Here is an 18,654-nt window from a genome sequence, read left to right as displayed (position 1 = left end):
GTTGTCTTGAGGCATATGAAACAACTCTCCCTTCCTGCATAAGCACTGCTCCAAGTCCTCGACGTGAAGCGTCGCAATACACCTCATAGTCCTTGGTATGATCTGGCGAAACCAGCACTAGTGAAGTAACCAAACATTTCTTCAACTCCTGGAAACTAGCCTCACATTCCTCAGTCCATATGAACTTGGTATCTTTCTTCAACAACTCCGTCATAGGCTTTGCAATCTTTGAGAAATTCTCAATAAATCTCCGGTAGTATCCTGCGAGTCCAAGAAAACTCCGTATCTCTCCAACCGTGGTTGGTGCTTCCCACCTGGTCATGGTATCAACTTTAGTGGGATCAACTGCTATCCTTCTTCGGATATAACGTGTCCGAGGAATCCTACTTCCTTCAACCAAAACTCACATTTGCTGAACTTGCCATACAACTGATGTTCTCTGAGCTTCTCAAGTACCAATTGCAAATGTTCCTTATGCTCCTCTTTATTCTTCGAGTAAACCAGGATGTCATCAATGAACACCACGACGAACTTATCCAAGAACTCCATAAACACTTTGTTCATCATGTTCATAAAATATGCAGGTGCGTTAGTCAGACCAAATGACATAACGGTATACTCGTATAGCCCATACCTGGTGGTAAAAGTTGTCTTAGGAATATCCTATTCTCGAATCTTCAATTGGTGGTACCCTGATTGCAGATCGATCTTGGAAAATACCTTAGCTCCTTGCAATCGATCAAACAGATCATTGATCATTGGTAGTGGGTACTTGTTCTTGATTGTTACTTCATTCAATCCTCGATAATCAACAACCATCCTTAAAAATCCATCCTTCTTCTCCACTAGAAGTACTGGCGATCCCCAAGGCGAAGAACTTGGGCGAATATATCCTTTATCCAGTAACTCCTTAATCTGCTTCTTAATTTCCACCAAATCCTTTGCAGGCATCCTGTATGGTCTCTTTGATATTGGCCCTGTGCCTGGCAATAGCTCAATCAAAAACTCAATATCTCTATCCGGTGGCATGCCTGGCAACTCTTCTGGAAATACTTCAGGGAAATCCCTTACCACTGGTACTTCCTCCTGCACAACTCCTGTTAAGCAATTTACTTGAGTCCTCTTTGGCACATGTCGGGATACATACTTGATCCTTCTCCCTTCTGGGGTGGTAAGCAAAATTGACTTACTAGCACATTCAATATTCCCTTCATACTTTGATAACCAATCCATGCCTAATATCACATCCAATCCTTGGGATTCCAATACTATTAGGTCTGAGGGAAAAACATAGTTACCAATCCTTAATGGTAACCGATCACACCATCGACTAGCCATATATTCTGCTCCAGGCGAGGTTACTAACATGGGTGACCTAAGGGCTTGGGTTGACAGGTTATACTTATCCACAAATCCCCTTGAGATGTATGAATGCGATGCACCAGTATCAAAAAGAACGAGTGCAGTAAATGACTTAACCAAAAACTTACCTATTACTGCATCAGGCTGAGCTTCAACTTCCTCCACGCTAACGTGGTTCACCTGTCCCCTGTTGAAAGGGTTCGGATTCTTCCCAGAGCTTCCATTGCTATTTCCATTTTGTAATTCAGGACATTCATTGGCATAATGTCCGGTCTTCGAACACTTAAAGCAAGTGACTTGGCTCAGGTCTTTCTTGGCTGGGGTTGATGGGTTGGTGCGATTCTGGCCGTTGCTTCCTACATTCCCATTACCATTCTTGGTGCCATTGTGATTGTGCGAGCTACCTCCTCCATGGGTATGCTGAAAATGTCCTCCCGGTCTAGGGGTAAAACGTGGCTTCTGCTGAGCTCCTGAATTGTACTTTCCTTGTCCATACTTCCTCTTGCGGTTCTCAATTTGTTGTTGCTTGCCTTCAATCATAAGAGCACGGTCTACCAACTCCTGGTAGTTGTTGAAGGTTGCTACCATCAACTGCATGCTCAACTCATCATTTAGTCCTTCCAAAAACTTCTCCTGCTTAGCTGCATCCGTAGCAACGTCATCTGGGGCATAACATGCTAATTTACTAAAGTCCCCCACATACTGGCCAACTGCCCTTCCTCCTTGGCGCAAGTTGCGAAACTCAGGCTTCTTCATGGCCATAGATCCTGCTGAAACATGGGCAGTGCGAAAAGCCTGCTGAAACTGGTCCCATGTGACAGTGTTGACAGGGAATGTGGCTATGAAATTCTCCCACCATGTGCTGCGGGTCCTTCAAGCTGATGTGCGACAAACTTCACCTTCTCCGCATCTGTGCATCCTGCTGTGGTCAACTCTCTAGCTGTCTTGCGGAGCCAATCATCTGCTACTATCGGCTCGGTGCTACTGGAAAACACCGGCGGATTCAGCCTAAGGAAACGGGCTAAGTGATCAACATGTGGTGGTGGTGGGTTGTTGTTGTTCTTCCCCTGATTCTGATTCCGGACTAGCAACTGCATCAATGTGTTCTGCTGCTGGATCAACTGGGTGAGCTTCGATGGAAAGGTAAATCCGGGGTCATGTCTCGGAGGCATCTGAGGGTTTAGAAAAGACGAGAGTTAAGAATAGAGGGGGTCTAAAGAGAAAACACTACCCATATGCACATGAGGCAAAAGCAAACAATTCACTTCATTCAATCAAACAAGGGCATACGATCGATCTAACTATCGCAAAAGTGCTCGGACTACTGTATTTACATGGTGGACTACCACTATTGATGAGATGGTCTACTAGAAATATTCTTCGGTTGTAGACTCCATGATATCTGCTCCGGCTTCATCAACATAGTCATCATCTCTATCATCTGGATCCGAGTCGGTGTCACCGATGATGATGTAGTCTTTCGGGCGAATCTCCTTGGGTTCTTCGTCTTCATCTATTGGTGTAGGGCCTCCCATAAATATCCCGATCTTCTTGATCAGATCGTCATTCTTCTCCACCAATACTTCAATTTCCTCTTCATAATCTTCACGTGTAGCCTTGAGTTCTTCCTCCAGTTCCTTGATTCTTGTCCTCGCCTTCTTCAGATCTACCATGTTGGCGCACATCTGGTTCTCCTGACATCGAATGTGCTGGTTTAACTCCTGGTTAAAAGCTGCAATGGATCTATCCTTTCTGGTGCTGATCATCTCCCAGTGCGCATCTCGGCGCCCACAAATCTGGTAGATAATATCCTTGAGATCATTGTGGTAGACTTCTCCAATGTGTCCCATGGCGATGTGAGCTGCCATGCTCTTTCCTAGACTCCAAGTTGGTGCATCAAAAGAAAACTCTATGGGCTGAGTGACTGGCATGAACGTCCTTCCTGGAACTTGAACTTGAATCATCCAGCGCTCTTCTTCAGGTAAAGTGGCGTTGTAGGTTCCGGTGAAGCTTGGTACTCCTATGTTCAGGTATCTAGTGACTTCCTTCAAGTGACGTCCAAAGGGTGTATCATCATCTGGTTGCGTGAACTTGTTCCTTGCATCCGCCATCCTAAAGAGTAGAAAAGATGAGAGGTCAGAAAAGAAGAGAAAGAATAGTGATCTAGGTGTTTAGCTTAGTGGTCGTGTCCTACAGTCAGCGTGTGCTCTGATACCATCTCTGTAGCGACCAGACCTCAAACGGTCTAATCTCTGTGCTCCGGTGTCATCCCTGGATAAGTAATGCTGACACCACACAAAACTCGGAGGATTTATAACAGAGTAGCAATCACACACTTATTACATCGAGTGTCTCAATAGAGAACTTATTACAATAAATATGGCTTAAGGCCATCTAATAACGATAACAGCGGAAGGCTTGGAAGATAAGTGAGTCCATCAACTCCAACGGCATCACTGAGTATAGAACCACGACCTAAAAATTCCTTAATCATCATCTAAAAAGTCTGCAACATTAACGTTGCAGCCCGAAACGGGTCAGCACATGGAATATGCTGGCAAGGTAACACATAGAGAGTAATGGAATGAAACAACTATACTATATGCATATTTGACTGGTGGAAAGCTCTATGCTTACAGTTTTGCGTAAAGCCAATTTTTCCCTACTACAAAGGAATAAAATTAATTTAACTATCATGGTAGTTGTTAAACATTGAGAATGGTTGACAGCATCCTCAATCCCAATTAAACATTATCAAAAACCCAACAAAATAAATTTAAAGTAACATGTTGAGATTCACATGATAATCCAGGTACTAGATACTCAAGATGTCCATAACCGGGGACACGGCTAACCATGATTACTTTATACACTCTGCAGAGGTTTGCGCACTTTTCCCCACAAGACTCCGTTTGGTTTCTCGCACTACACGGTGTTTGAGAAACGGATGACCGAGACATAGTCTTTCAGAAGCGCTAGCACCTTACGATCGGGTAGACCGTACCACCTATCTCCCCTACATCTGCTAGTCTACCACTTTAAGAGTTAGCACGACTTAGTCAACTATGCTAGAGCCCATAATAGCTTGTGGCTGCACACGGAAGTTTCTAGTATGAATAATCTCATGATCCCTTTGAGCCTGGGTGGCGGTCCAAAAGAAAACAGGAAATCCTGGAATACCCAGGTACCTCAATCCACCCAGATGTGTATTTAAGTCGCCACCTTAGATAAAACATTAATTAACAAACTCACATCTGTCATGGATATCACTCACCCAATCCACGTCTACTAGCATAGCATAGCAATAGTAAGCAACGTAGAAGTAACTCCCGAAGGTTTGAAAATAAACAGGTAATAGGTACTACCTCAACTACTTCCCATCCCACAATTTAATTAGATCCTAATCATGCAATGTTTGAGGATTTGATCTAATGCATTAAAACTGGGTAGTAGAAAAGGTATGATCAAAGTGTTACTTGCCTTGCTGATGATCCGCGAAACCTAGCGATTCGAAGTAACAAGCGACGCACTCCGGGTACTCTATCGCAAACAAACAAGCACACAATAAGTACTCATCTAATGCATAGGTAAAACTTGAATAAGAGATCTAACCATAAGGTTCAACTTAAGAACTCCAGCTTGCAAAAAGAATCAAATCAAACGAAGCAACGAAAGTCAAACGGCGAAAGAAAACAACTTCGTTCTACTAATCTGGATCTAAGTCAAATTTTACAGTAGCAAAAACTTGTTTAAGTTGGTTAAATGGATAGAGGGTTTCAAGACGAAACTCCAGGCGCTTGAATCGCCTGATTCCGATAAACGAGCGAAAAGTTATACTAAAACGAAAATCGGATCAGAAATCGCGATCAGAAAAATCGCGGATTTAATCCGAGAAAAAGAAAAACAACGAACGTTCGCTAGAATGAACGAACGGACGAACGCTCGCTATATAAATAAATCAGAAAAACCGATCTATTTAAAAAAACCGAAACTAAAAAAACCGACGAAAAACCGACGGAAAAACCGAACGGTTTTTCGAAAGAAAAAAATGGCGGCACGGATTTCGAGGCGACCTCGTGCGGCGGGTCAGCGAGGCGGCGGGCGGCGGCTCCGGTGACGGCGGGCGCTGGCGGGGTCGGGCGGCGCGCTAGGGTTTCGAGGGCGCGGGCGGGCTGGCTTCGGCTGGGCTCCCCCCGGCTTATAAAGCCTACGCGGGCCGGAGTCCCGGTTGGACACGCCCCGTAGGTCGGTGCGATTTTTTTTAAATAATTACGCGCAGAATAAAGAAAAGAAATACTAAACCGACTCCAAAAATCCCGAAATAAATTTTCCCGGGCTTCTAAAATCAAGCCGCACAAGGTGAACATTTAATTGGGGCCTAAATGCAATTTTGAAAAATGCACATTTTCCTAAATTCAAATAAAATAACGAGAAACTCTGAAATAAAATCTTATTTGATTTTATTATTAAATCCTCAATATTTCTTTATTTTGGGAAAGCCATTTTATTCCCTCTCTCATATTTTTGTAATAGAAATAATTGATGATAAAATAATAAAAATCAAATGATCCTATTCTCAAAATTTGAGAAAACTCAAATATGAAAACTATGAATTCCCCAACTCTCTCCGTGGGTCCTTGAGTTGCGTAGAAATTTCTAGGATCAAACCAAAAGCAAAATAAAATATGATATGCAATGATGATCTAATGTATAATATTCCAAATTGAAAATTTGGGATGTTACAAATGTTGATAGAATTTATCTCGAGGTTGATTCTTTAAAGCTTAGATCTATTCCTCCTAAGCATGATATCAATGAGTCTCTCAAAGCCATGAGAATTTCCATTGATGCGTGTAAGGAAAGAACCGCTAGGATGCGTGCTTCCAAAGATGCCTTTATTAAAGCGTGTTCTTCCAATTCCTATGAAAATCAAGATGAAGATCTAAAAGTTATTGATGTGTCTCCTATTAAATCTTTGTTTTGCAATATGAATCTTCATGAAACTAAATATGATCTTCCTACCAAGAAGGCGTTCTAAAAAATTTGGAGTATTTAGATCTTTGTGATGAAATTGATGAAAGTGGGATTGAAAGAAATAAAAATCTAGATGTTGCTAAACCCACTATATTGGATTTCAAGGAATTTAATTATGAAAGTTGCTCTTTAATTGGTTGTATTTCCTTGTTTCAATCCGTGCTAAATTCTCCACATGCTTATAATCAAAATAAAGCCTTCACCGAACATATTGTTGATGCCTTGATGAAATCTTATGAAGAAAAGCTTGAGTTGAAAGTTTCTATCCCTAGGAAACTCTATGATGAGTGCGAACCAACTATTAAAATTAAAATTAAAGATCATGAGTTTTATGCTTTGTGTGATTTGGGTGCTAGTGTCTCCACTATCCCCAAAACTTTGTGTGATTTGCTAGATTTCCGTAATTTTGATGATTGCTCTCTAAACTTGCATCTTGCGGATTCTACTATTAAGAAATCTATGGGAAGAATTAATGATGTTCTTATCGTTGCAAATAGGAATTATGTGCCCGTAGATTTCATTGTTCTTGATATAGATTGCAATCCTTCTTGCCCTATTATTCTTGGTAGACCTTTCCTAAGAACGGTTGGTGCGATTATTGATATGAAGGAAGGGAATATTAGATTTAAATTTCCATTAAAAAGGCATGGAACACTTCCCAAGAAAGAAAATAAAATTGCCATATGAAACTATCATGAGAGCCACTTATGGATTGCCTACCAAAGATGGCAATACCTAGATCTATCCTCGCTTTTATGCCTAGCTAGGGGCGTTAATCGATAGCGCTTGTTGGGAGGCAACCCAATTTTATTTTTATTCCTTGCTTTTTGCTCCTGTTTAGTAATAAATAAATTATCTAGCCTCTGTTTTGGTTGTGTTTTTTGTGTTTAATTAGTGTTTGTGCCAAGTAGAACCGTTGGGAAGACTTGGGGAAAGTCTTGTTGAACTTGCTGTAAAAAAACAGAAACTTTAGCGCTCACGAGAACTGCTGTAATTTTTATTTGGAGAGTGATATTTAGTTAATTCTTTTTGAAGATGATTAATAGATAAATTCCTCACGTCCAGAAATTTATTTTAGAATTTTTGGGGTTCCATATCTTGCACTAGCTACAGATTACTACAGACTGTTCTGTTTTTGACAGATTCTGTTTTTCGTGTGTTGTTTGCTTATTTTGATGAATCTATGGCTAGTAAAATAGTTTATAATCCATAGATAAGTTGGAATACAGTAGGTTTAAAACCAATATAAATAAATAATTAGTTCATTACAGTACCTTGAAGTGGTCTTTTGTTTTCTTTCGCTAACGGAGCTCATGAGTTTTCTGCCTTAAGTTTTGTGTTGTGAAGTTTTCAAATTTTGGGTAAGGATTTGATGGATTATGGAACAAGGAGTGGCAAGAGCCTAAGCTTGGGGATTCCCATGGCACCCCGAAGATAATCTAAGGACACCCAAAAGCCAAATCTTGGGGATGCCCCAGAAGGCATCCCCTCTTTCGTCTACTTCTATCGGTAACTTTACTTGGAGCTATATTTTTATTCACCAACATGATATGTGTTTTGCTTGGAGCGTCTTGTATTATTTGTGTCTTTGTTTTTTAGTGTGCCACAATCATCCTTTATGTACACACCTTTTGAGAGAGCCATACATGAATTAAAATTTGATAGAATACTCTATGTGCTTCACTTATATCTTTTGAGCTAAGTAGTTTTGCTCTATGTGCTTCACTTATATCTTTTGAGCTATGTAATTTTGCTCTATATGCTCCACTTAGATCTTTTAAAGCATGGTGGTGGATTTTTTTTAAAGAAACTATTGATCTCTCATTATTCACTTAAATTATTTTGAGAGTCTCTTAATAGCATGGTAATTTGCTTAATAATAATATGCTTGGTATTCAAGATTTGTGAAACTTTCTTTTGAGTGTGTTGAATACTAAGAAAAGATTGAAGCATGATAATTGTTTTGAGATATGGAGGTGATAATATTAAAGTCATGCTAGTTGAGTAGTTGTGAATTTAAAGAATACTTTTGTTGAAGTTTGTGATTCCCGTAGCATGCACGTATGGTGAACCGTTATGTGATGAAGTCGGAGCATGATTTATTTATTGATTGTCTTCCTTATGAGTGGCGGTCGGGGACGAGCGATGGTCTTTTCCTACCAATCTATCCCCCTAGGAGCATGCGCGTAATACTTTGCTTTGATAACTTCTAGATTTTTGCAATAAGTATATGAGTTCTTTGTGACTAATGTTGAGTCCATGGATTATACGCACTCTCACCCTCCCACCTTTGCTAGCCTCTCTAATACCGCGCACCTTTCGCCGGTATCATACACCCACCATATACCTTCCTCAAAACAGCCACCATACCTACCTATTATGGCATTTCCATAGCCATTCCGAGATATATTGCCATGCAACTTTCCACCGTTCCGTTTATTATGACACACTCCATCATTGTCATATTGCATATCCCGGTACACCGCCGGAGGCATTCATATAGAGTCATATCTTGTTCTAAGTATCGAGTTGTAATTGTTGAGTTGTAAGAAAAATAAAAGTGTGATGATCATCATTATTAGAGCATTGTCCCAGTGAGGAAAGAATGATGGAGACTATGATTCCCCCACAAGTCGGGATGAGACTCCAGACGAAAAATTAAAAAAAGAAGAGGCCAAAGAAGCCCAACAAAAAAAAGAGAGGCCATAAAAAAAGGAGAAAAGGCCCAAATAAAAAAAATATAAATAAAAAAATGAGAGAAAAAGAGATAAGGGACAATGTTACTATCCTTTTACCACACTTGTGCTTCAAAGTAGCACCATGATCTTCATAGTAGAGAGTCTCTCATGTTATCACTTTCATATACTAGTGGGAATCTTTCATTATAGAACTTGGCTTGTATATTCCAATGATGGGCTTCCTCAAATTGCCCTAGGTCTTCATGAGCAAGCAAGTTGGATGCACACCCACTTAGTTTCTTTTTGAGCTTTCATATACTTATAGCTCTAGTGCATCCGTTGCATGGCAATCCCTACTCACTCACATTGATATCTATTGATGAGCATCTCCATAGCCCGTTGATACGCCTAGTTGATGTGAGACTATCTTCTCCCTTTTTGTCTTCTCCACAACCACCATTCTATTCCACCTATAGTGCTATGTCCATGGCTCACGCTCATGTATTGCGTGAAGATTGAAAAAGTCTTGAAAAGTTAGGGTATGAAACAATTGCTTGGCTTGTCATCGGGGTTGTGCATGATTTAAATATTTTGTGTGGTGAAGATAGAGCATAGCCAGACTATATGATTTTGTAGGGATAACTTTCTTTGGCCATGTTATTTTGAGAAGACATAATTGCTTTGTTGGTATGCTTGAAGTATTATTATTTCTTATGTCAATATAAACTTTTGTCTTGAATCTTTCTAATCTAAATATTCATATCACAATTAAGAAGATTTGCATTGAAATTATGCCAAGTAGCACTCTGCATCAAAAATTCTCTTTTTATCATTTACCTACTCGAGGACGAGCAGTAATTAAGCTTGGGGATGCCTGATACATCTCCAACGTATCTATAATTTTTTATTGCTCCATGCTATATTATCTAATGTTTTGAACTATAATGGGCTTTATTTTCCACTTTTATATTACTTTTGGGACTAACCTATTAACCGGAGGCCCAGCCCAGAATTGCTGTTTTTTGCCTATTTTAGTGTTTTGAAGAAACGGAATATCAAACGGAGTCCAAATGGAATAAAACCTTCAGGAACGTGATTTTCTCACCGAACGTGATCCAGGAGACTTGGACCCTGCTCCAAGGAACAAAAGAGGTGGTCACAAGGGTGGGGCGCCCCCCTAGGGTGCGCCCCCTACCTCGTGGGCCCCTCGGAGCTCCACCGACGTAGTCCTTCCTCCTATATATACCTACGTACCCCCAAACGAACAGAAAAGGGAGCCAAAAACCTAATTCCACTGCCGCAACTTTCTGTATCCACGAGATCCCATCTTGGGGCCTGTTCCGGAGCTCCGCCGGAAGAGGGCCGTCATCACGGAGGGCTTCTACATCATCATAGCTTCTCCGATGAAGTGTGAGTAGTTTACCTCAGACCTCTAGGTCCATAGTTAGTAGCTAGATGGCTTCTTCTCTCTCTTTGAATCTCAATACAAAGTTCCCCCCTCTCTTGTGGAGATCTATTCGATGTAATCTTCTTTTTGTGGTGTGTTTGTTGAGACCGATGAATTGTGGGTTTATGATCAAGTCTATCTATGAATAATATTTGAATATTCTCTAAATTCTTTTATGTATGATTGGTTATCTTTGCAAGTCTCTTTGAATTATCCGTTTGGTTTGGCCAACTAGATTGGTAGTTCTTGCCATGGGAGAAGTGCTTAGCTTTGGGTTCGATCTTGTAGTGTCCTTTCCCAGTGACAAAAGGGGCAGCAAGGCACGTATTGCATCATTGCCATCGAGGATAATAAGTTGGGGTTTATTTCACACTGCATGAATTTATCTCTCTACATCATGTCATCTTGCTTAAGGCGTTACTCTATTTTTAACTTAATACTCTAGATGCATGCTGGATAGCGGTCGATGAGTGGAGTAATAGTAGTAGATGCAGAATCGTTTCAGTCTACTTGTCACGGACGTGATGCCTATATACATGATCATGCCTAGATATTCTCAGAACTATGCTCAATTCTGTCAATTGCTCAATAGTAATTTGTTCACCCACCGTAGAATACTTATGCTCTTGACAGAAGCCACTAGTGAAACCTATGGCCCCCGGGTCTATTCTCATCATATCAATCTCCATTACTTTAATCTTGCTTTGCTTTTTACTTTGCCTTTACTTTTCACTTTGCATATTTATACCAAAAATACTAAAACTATTATATCTATCAGATCTCACTCTCGCAAGTGACCCTGAAGGGATTGGCAACCCCTAATCGCATTGGTTGCGAGTAGCTATCGTTTTGTGCAGGTACGAAGGACTTGAGCGTGGCCTCCTACTAGATTGATACCCTGGTTCTCAAAAACTGAGGGAAATACTTACGCTACTCTGTTGCATCATCCTTTCCTCTTCGGGGAAATCCAATGCAAGCTCAAGACGTAGCAGATATGACCATCATCATCTTGTGCCTTTGATCTCCATCTCCAAAGCACCGTCATGATCACCATCGTCACTGACTTGACACCTTGATCTCCATCGTAGCATCGTTATCGTCTCTCCAACTATTGCTTCTATTACTATCGCTACCGCATAGTGATAAAGTAAAGCAATTACATGGCGATTGGATTTCATACTATAAAGCAACAACCATATGGCTCCAGCCAGTTGTCGATAACTGTGTTACAAAACATGATCATCTCATACAACAATTTGTATAATCACGTCTTGACCATATCACATCACAACATGCCCTGCAAAAACAAGTTAGACATCCTCACCTGTGTTCTTGCAAGTTTTACGTGGCTGCTACGGGCTTAGCAAGAACCATTCTTAACTACGCATTAAAAACCACAACGCGGTATAGTGATTGCTTTTTGATCTTCAGAAAGAACCCGTCCATTGAATCCGATTCAACTAAAGTTGGAGAAACAAACACCCACTAGCCACCTGTGTGCGAAGCACGTCGGTAGAACCAGTCTCGCGTAAGTGTATGTGTAATGTCGGTCTGAGCCGCTTCATCCAACAATACTGCTGAATCAAGAATCAACTAGTGACGGCAAGCAATATGTATATACCCATGCCCATAAATCCTTTGTGTTCTACTCGTGCATATAACATCTACGCATAGACCTGGCTCTGATGCCACTGTTGGGGAACGTAGTATTTCAAAAAAATTCCTACGCACATGCAAGATCCATCTAGGTGATGCATAACAACAAGCGGGGAAGAGTATGTCTACGTACCCTTGTAGACCGAAAGCGGAAGCGTTATGAAACGCGGTTGATGTAGTCGAACGTCTTTGCAATCCAACCGATCAAGTACCAAACGCACGACACCTCCATGACCTGCACACGTTCAGCTCAGTGACGTCCCTCGTACTCTTGATCCAGCTGAGGCCGAGGGAGAGTTTCGTCAGCACGACGGTGTGATGACGGTGATGATGAAGTTACCGACGCAGGGCTTCGCCTAAGCACTACAGTGATATGACCGAGGTAGAAATCTGTGGAGGGGGCCACCGCACACGGCTAAGACAACTGTCAACTTGTGTGTCTATGGGGTGCCCCCTCCCCCGTATATAAAGGAGGGGAGGAGGGGATGGTTGGACCTCTCTATGGTGCGCCCAAGGGGGAGCCCTACTCCCAGTAGGAGTAGGTTTCCCCCCTTCCCTAGTTGGAGTAGGAGAAGAAGGAAGAGGGAGAAAGAGGGAAGGAAAGGGGGGCACACCCAATTCGGATTGGGCTTGGGGGGGGGGCATTCCCTCCACCTGGCTGCCTCCTCCTCTCTCCGACTAAGGCCCAATAAGGCCCATTGACTCCCCGGGGGGTTCCAGTAATCCCTAGTACTCCGGTAAATGCCCGAACTCGTCGGGAACCATTCTGATGTCCAAACATAGCCTTCCAATATATCGATCTTTAATGTCTCGACCATTTCGAGACTCCTCTTCATGTCCATGATCACATCCGGGACTCCGAACTACCTTCGGTACAGCAAAACACATAAACATAATACCGATCGTCATTGAATGTTAAGCGTGCGGACCCTACGTGTTCGAGAACTATGTAGACATGACCGAGACTCACTTCCGATCAATAACCAATAGCGGAACCTGGATGCTCATATTGGTTCCTACATATCCTATGAGGATCTTTATCGGTCAAACCGCATAACAACATACGTTGTTCCCTTTGTCATCGGTGTGTTACTTGCCCGAGATTTGATCGTCGATATCTCAATACCTAGTTCAATCTCATTACCGACAAGTCTCTTTACTCTTTCCATAATGCAACATCCCACAACTAACTCATTAATCACATTGCTTGCAAGGCTTATAGTGATGTGCATTACCGAGAGGGCCCAGAGATACCTCTCCGACAATTGGAGTGACAAATCCTAATCTCGATCTATGCCAACTCAACAAACACCAGCAGAGACACCTGTAGAGCATCTTTATAGTCACCCAGTAACGTTGTGGCATTAGATAGCACACTAAGTGTTCCTCAGGTATTCGGGAGTTGCATAATCTCATAGTCATAGGAACATGTAAAAGTCATGGAGAAAGCAATAGCAATAAACTAAACGATCATAGTGCTAAGCTAATGGATGGGTCAAGTCAATCACATCATTCTCTAATGATGTGATCCCGTTCGTCAAATGACAACTCATGTCTATGGTTAGGAAACTTAACCATCTTTGATTAACGAGCTAGTCAAGTAGAGGCATACTAGTGACACTCTGTTTGTCTATGTATTCACACATGTACTAAGTTTCTTGTTAATACAATTCTAGCATGAATAATAAACATTTATCATGATATAAGGAAATATAAATAACAACTTTATTATTGCCTCTAGGGCATATTTCCTTCAGATTCCTACTCCTAGTAGGAGTAGGTCCCCCCCCTTCCCTAGTTGGAGTAGGAGAAGAAGGAAAAAGGAGAAGGATAGAAGGAAAGGGGGGCCAGCCTCCTCCCCAATTCGGATTGGGCTTGGGGGGCGCCCCCACTTAGACGCCTCCTTCTCTATCCCACCATGGCCCATTAATGCCCATTGAGTCTCCGGGGGGTTCTAGTAACCTCCCGGTACTCCGGTAATTGCCCGAACTTATCCGAAACCATTCCGGTGTCCAAACATAGCCTTCCAATATATCAATATTTATGTATCGACCATTTTGAGACTCCTCGTCATGTCCGTGATCACATCCGGGACTTTGAACTACCTTCGGTACATCAAAACACATAAACTCATAAAATCGATCATCATCGAACATTAAGCGTGCGGACCCTATGGGTTTGAGAACTATGTACACATGATTGAGACTCACTTCTGGTCAATAACCAATAGCGGAACCTGGATGCTCATATTGGTTCCTACATATTCTACGAAGATCTTTATCAGTCAAACCACATAACAACATACGTTGTTCCCTTTGTCATCGGTATGTTACTTGCCCAAGATTCGATCATTGGTATCCCAATACCTAGTTCAATATCATTACCGACAAGTCTCTTTACTCATTCTGTAATGCAACATCCCACAACTAACTCATTAGTCACATTGCTTGCAAGGATTATAGTGATGTGCATTACCGAGAGGGCCCAGAGATACCTCTCTGATACACGGAGTGACAAATCCTAATCTCGATCTATGCCAACTCAACAAACACCACTAGAGACAGCTATAGAGCATCTTTATAGTCACCCAGTTACCTTGTGACGTTTGATAGCACACTAAGTGTTCCTCGGTGTTTGGGAGTTGCATAATCTCATGTTCATAGGAACATGTATAAGTCATGAAGAAAGCAATAGAAATAAACTAAACGATCATAGTGCTAAGCTAACAGATGGGTCAAGTCAATCACATCATTCTCTAATGATGTGATCCCATTCATCAAATGACAACGCATGTCTATGGTTAGGAAACTTAAGCATCTTTTGATTAACAAGCTAGTCAAGTAGATGCATACTAGTGAAAATCTGTTTGTCTATGTATTCACACATTTACTAAGTTTCTGGTTAATACAATTCTAGCATGAATAATAAACATTTATCATGATATAAGGAAATATAAATAACAACTTTATTATTGCCTCTAGGGCATATTTCCTTCAGAGTGTTGAAGGTGGAATCACCCTCTGTAATCCATGACCGATTAGCTACACTACAGAGATATCATCAGGAGTGCATTATGAGGTATCACCCTCGACACTCGATAGTAGCTATGAAGAGTCGTACAACTAAGGGGGTGTGCGGTGGTGTGTCGGTCTCTGCACATCGATCACATTGATCGAGCCATCCGGTAATGAAGCGGGGGCAACTGGGAAAAAAGTGAGGGGCCACTGATGGATCACTAAAACAACCTATACTAAGTATATAGGATATGAAGTCGGGTACAATAACAGGTTACAAAAGCAGGCTGTAAATCAGAATAGGAGCAATCAATTACAGTAGCAAATTCTAATGCAAGCATGGGAGAGAAAGAATAGGCGATATTTGAATGATCAAGGGGGTTTTGCTTGCGTGGAAGCTCTGTTGCAAGTGGCTGAACGTCAGGGTTGTAGTCGTACATGGGAGCAGCGTCAGCCTCGTGGTCTAACGGAGAGGAGGGGGTAAAACAATAAATATAAAGCAAACAAATGCATCAAGATGCATGGCATGACAATATGTTGTGCTAGGGGTGAGCTAACGTAGTGCTACATGTTACAGACGAAGCGGGAAAACATCTGTGAATGTTTTCCCGACGTTTGGCAGTTATCAGACAGATGAACCGGAGGGGAAGGATCCATGTTCAACATGTTAGAGGCATGTGACAGATGAGTGACTAACATATTCGGAATCGCTATATTTTTCTGGGCAACTTTCATATATAAATTATTTTCATCTGACTTATAGATTATTTTATATGATTTTCAAAGTTATAATAATAATATGAAAACATTTATTAATTCAAATTAAAACAGAAAATGCTACGGGTACCTAGAAGTGTACACAGCCAGGGGGTCAGTGAGGCTGACAGTGGGCCCTATTGACTACTAGGTCAACAATCAACAGTCAATAGTTGACCGGTTAAACTGACTTGGGGGCCCACTTGTCATAGTTAGATTAAACTAACAGAGGGTTAAAATTAACTAATTAAGTTAATTTGCTACTAGGGTCCACATGTCGGTGTCTAATTAAATTAAACTAATTAATCAAATTAATATTTAGTTAATTACGGGGGTGGGCCCTACACGTCGGTGAGAGGGGTTGCCCAGTCAGCAACGTTGACTGGGTCAACGCAGTCAACCGGGGCCAGGGGACCCACTGGCAGTGACCCAAGTGGGCCCTAGGCCATGTCGGCGGTGGCGTCGAAGAACCGCTCGAGCGACAAAATCCGCGGCGATGCGCCTCGGACCTCGTGGGTGGACGATGACGCTTTGATGGGTGGTGGTGGTAGGGTCGGAGGTGGCCGGAATCAGCGCCAGCGACGAGTGAGGCGGATGGACGGAATGGGCGAACTGGGAAACATCGACAGGGGGTGCCAGGAGAGGAGCTGGAGGGTTCGGTGACCTCCTGGCAGCGCCTGGAGCACACTGGCGTGGTCTGACGCGGGCGACGACGGCCCTAGCTATGGCGGCAATGGAGTAGGCGGCGGTGGGCTTCGTCCACCGTGGCACCTCCGGCTACGGGCTCAGAGAGGGGCAAGGGGGAAGGGGAGCCGGACAGGGAGCTCATCGGGCCTTGCAGGTGTGCTAATGTGGGCTCGGGGAAGGCTTGCCGAAGCCGAATTCGACGATAGAGACCGGCGGGGCAGAGGAGGAAGAAGACGGTGCGGGCGGCATAGATGCAGCTCCTGAGCCTCGATCCAGTGGAGAGGAGGAAGAAGCGGTCAGCGGTGCGTCTTTTTGGCAAGGTGTCGAGGCGTGGGGAGGACGGTGGTCGTGGCTTCTACAGCAACGAGTCCATGGTTTCACTCGGGCGAGGTGGGGAGTGCGATGCAGAGCGCTCGACAAAGGGGGGAAGTGAGTGGGGAAGGTAAGGAGGCCGAGAAGCCACGGGGAGGTGGCACCCTTATCCCCTCCCCGGCGTTGCCGGTGAGGTGATCCCGCATGGACCGACGGGCGCGGGCGTGCGCTCGGTCGGTCCGTGTAGGAAGGTGAGGGATGACCAGGGGAGTTGCTGGGCTAGGCCGACTGGGCTGTCCCTGTGGCCTAAGGCCTAGGGCAGGGGTTTTCTTTTCTTTTAATTTTTCTATTTTCTTTTATTTAATTATGTCTTGTGATTATTTTTAATAGAAAATAGGTTTAGTAAATAATGGAACTTAGCCCTTTTTTATAGAGCAAATTTGGGCATTGCCACAAAAAAGTTTAAGAGGCTTATAAATTAGTTTGGAATTTTTATAATTTAAGAAGCAATTAAAATATTGTTTTGGCTCTGTTTTAGGGCACTTAACCACTTCATAAAATGTTAGTTTCACCATGACAAATACTTAGTGATTATTTGCAACATTATGAATATTTTTGTCCTAGTGTTTGGTGGAATAATTTCTGGACTTTATAATTTAGATTTGAATTTGAATTCAGAGGTGGAATTTCATGTGAGATATGAACTCATATTGATCAAGCACTATTAACCACAATGAGTTAGCATAATCAGAGAGGGGTTATTGTAGCTTAATACACGGGGGTGTTACAGTCGGGTAACCAGGAAATGGGGCTAAGTCAATGACGACTTGTGGCCGACCTTGAATCATCGTAAAAGATGCGCCATGCTGAGGAGCAAGGCCCCACCACCATCGTTTGTGGCATGGGCTTAGCTCAGCCGCATCTTCCGATGGTGGCTAGAAATAGAAAGGTAGATGGAGGGGATGTCGGCGCTAAAGGGTAGGGATCTAGGGGTATTAACGAGCTTTTTGGTTCATTAAACTCGTGTTCATTAAGGATAGGTTCATTAAGCTCATTGAGCTTGACGAATAAAAACTTATATCAACTATGTTCATTTAAAGCTTGTGAGCGCTCGTGGGTACTCATTAAAGGGCACCCGTCCCTTTTGTTCCATCTATGATGTGTGTTTTATAAAAGAACTAGCAGGGTCACCCGCGCATTTGCGCGGCTAGATTTTTCATCGAATCGTATGTTTGTGTCTTTTATCTTCCATATTGGTTTTGGAATCTTTATATGGAATATTGGATTTGTAATGATGTTGTGACATTCAGTGGTATATATATATCTAATTGTAAAGGAACTTTGTTCATGTCAGGAATAAAAAAAGAACTTCTCACCTACATACAACATGAAACACTTGTATAGAATTGCTTACCATTAGTTATTTCCTTGTCGGAAACTAATATTTTATTTGAAATGACAATATTAGGATGTGATAAATCTTTGAAAATGTATTAAAAAAATTCCTACAAAGCAGGACTCAACAAATATGCTTTGGATTTTTTTTAATATCCTGTTAAGCTACATTTGGTATTACATCCGATTGTAATTTAACATTTCAAGTCTAATTTTCCTTTTTCTGCCTAAACAATTTTTCTTCTGTTTTTGCATAGTGGACGCACTTTGTATAGTCTTATGTATATGTACTATACTTAGATATACACTTTTT

Source organism: Triticum aestivum, chromosome 2A, assembly GCF_018294505.1.
Source record: "Triticum aestivum cultivar Chinese Spring chromosome 2A, IWGSC CS RefSeq v2.1, whole genome shotgun sequence".
NCBI classification, from domain to species: Eukaryota; Viridiplantae; Streptophyta; class Magnoliopsida; order Poales; family Poaceae; genus Triticum; species Triticum aestivum.
Note: the sequence above shows the minus strand (reverse complement) of the source record.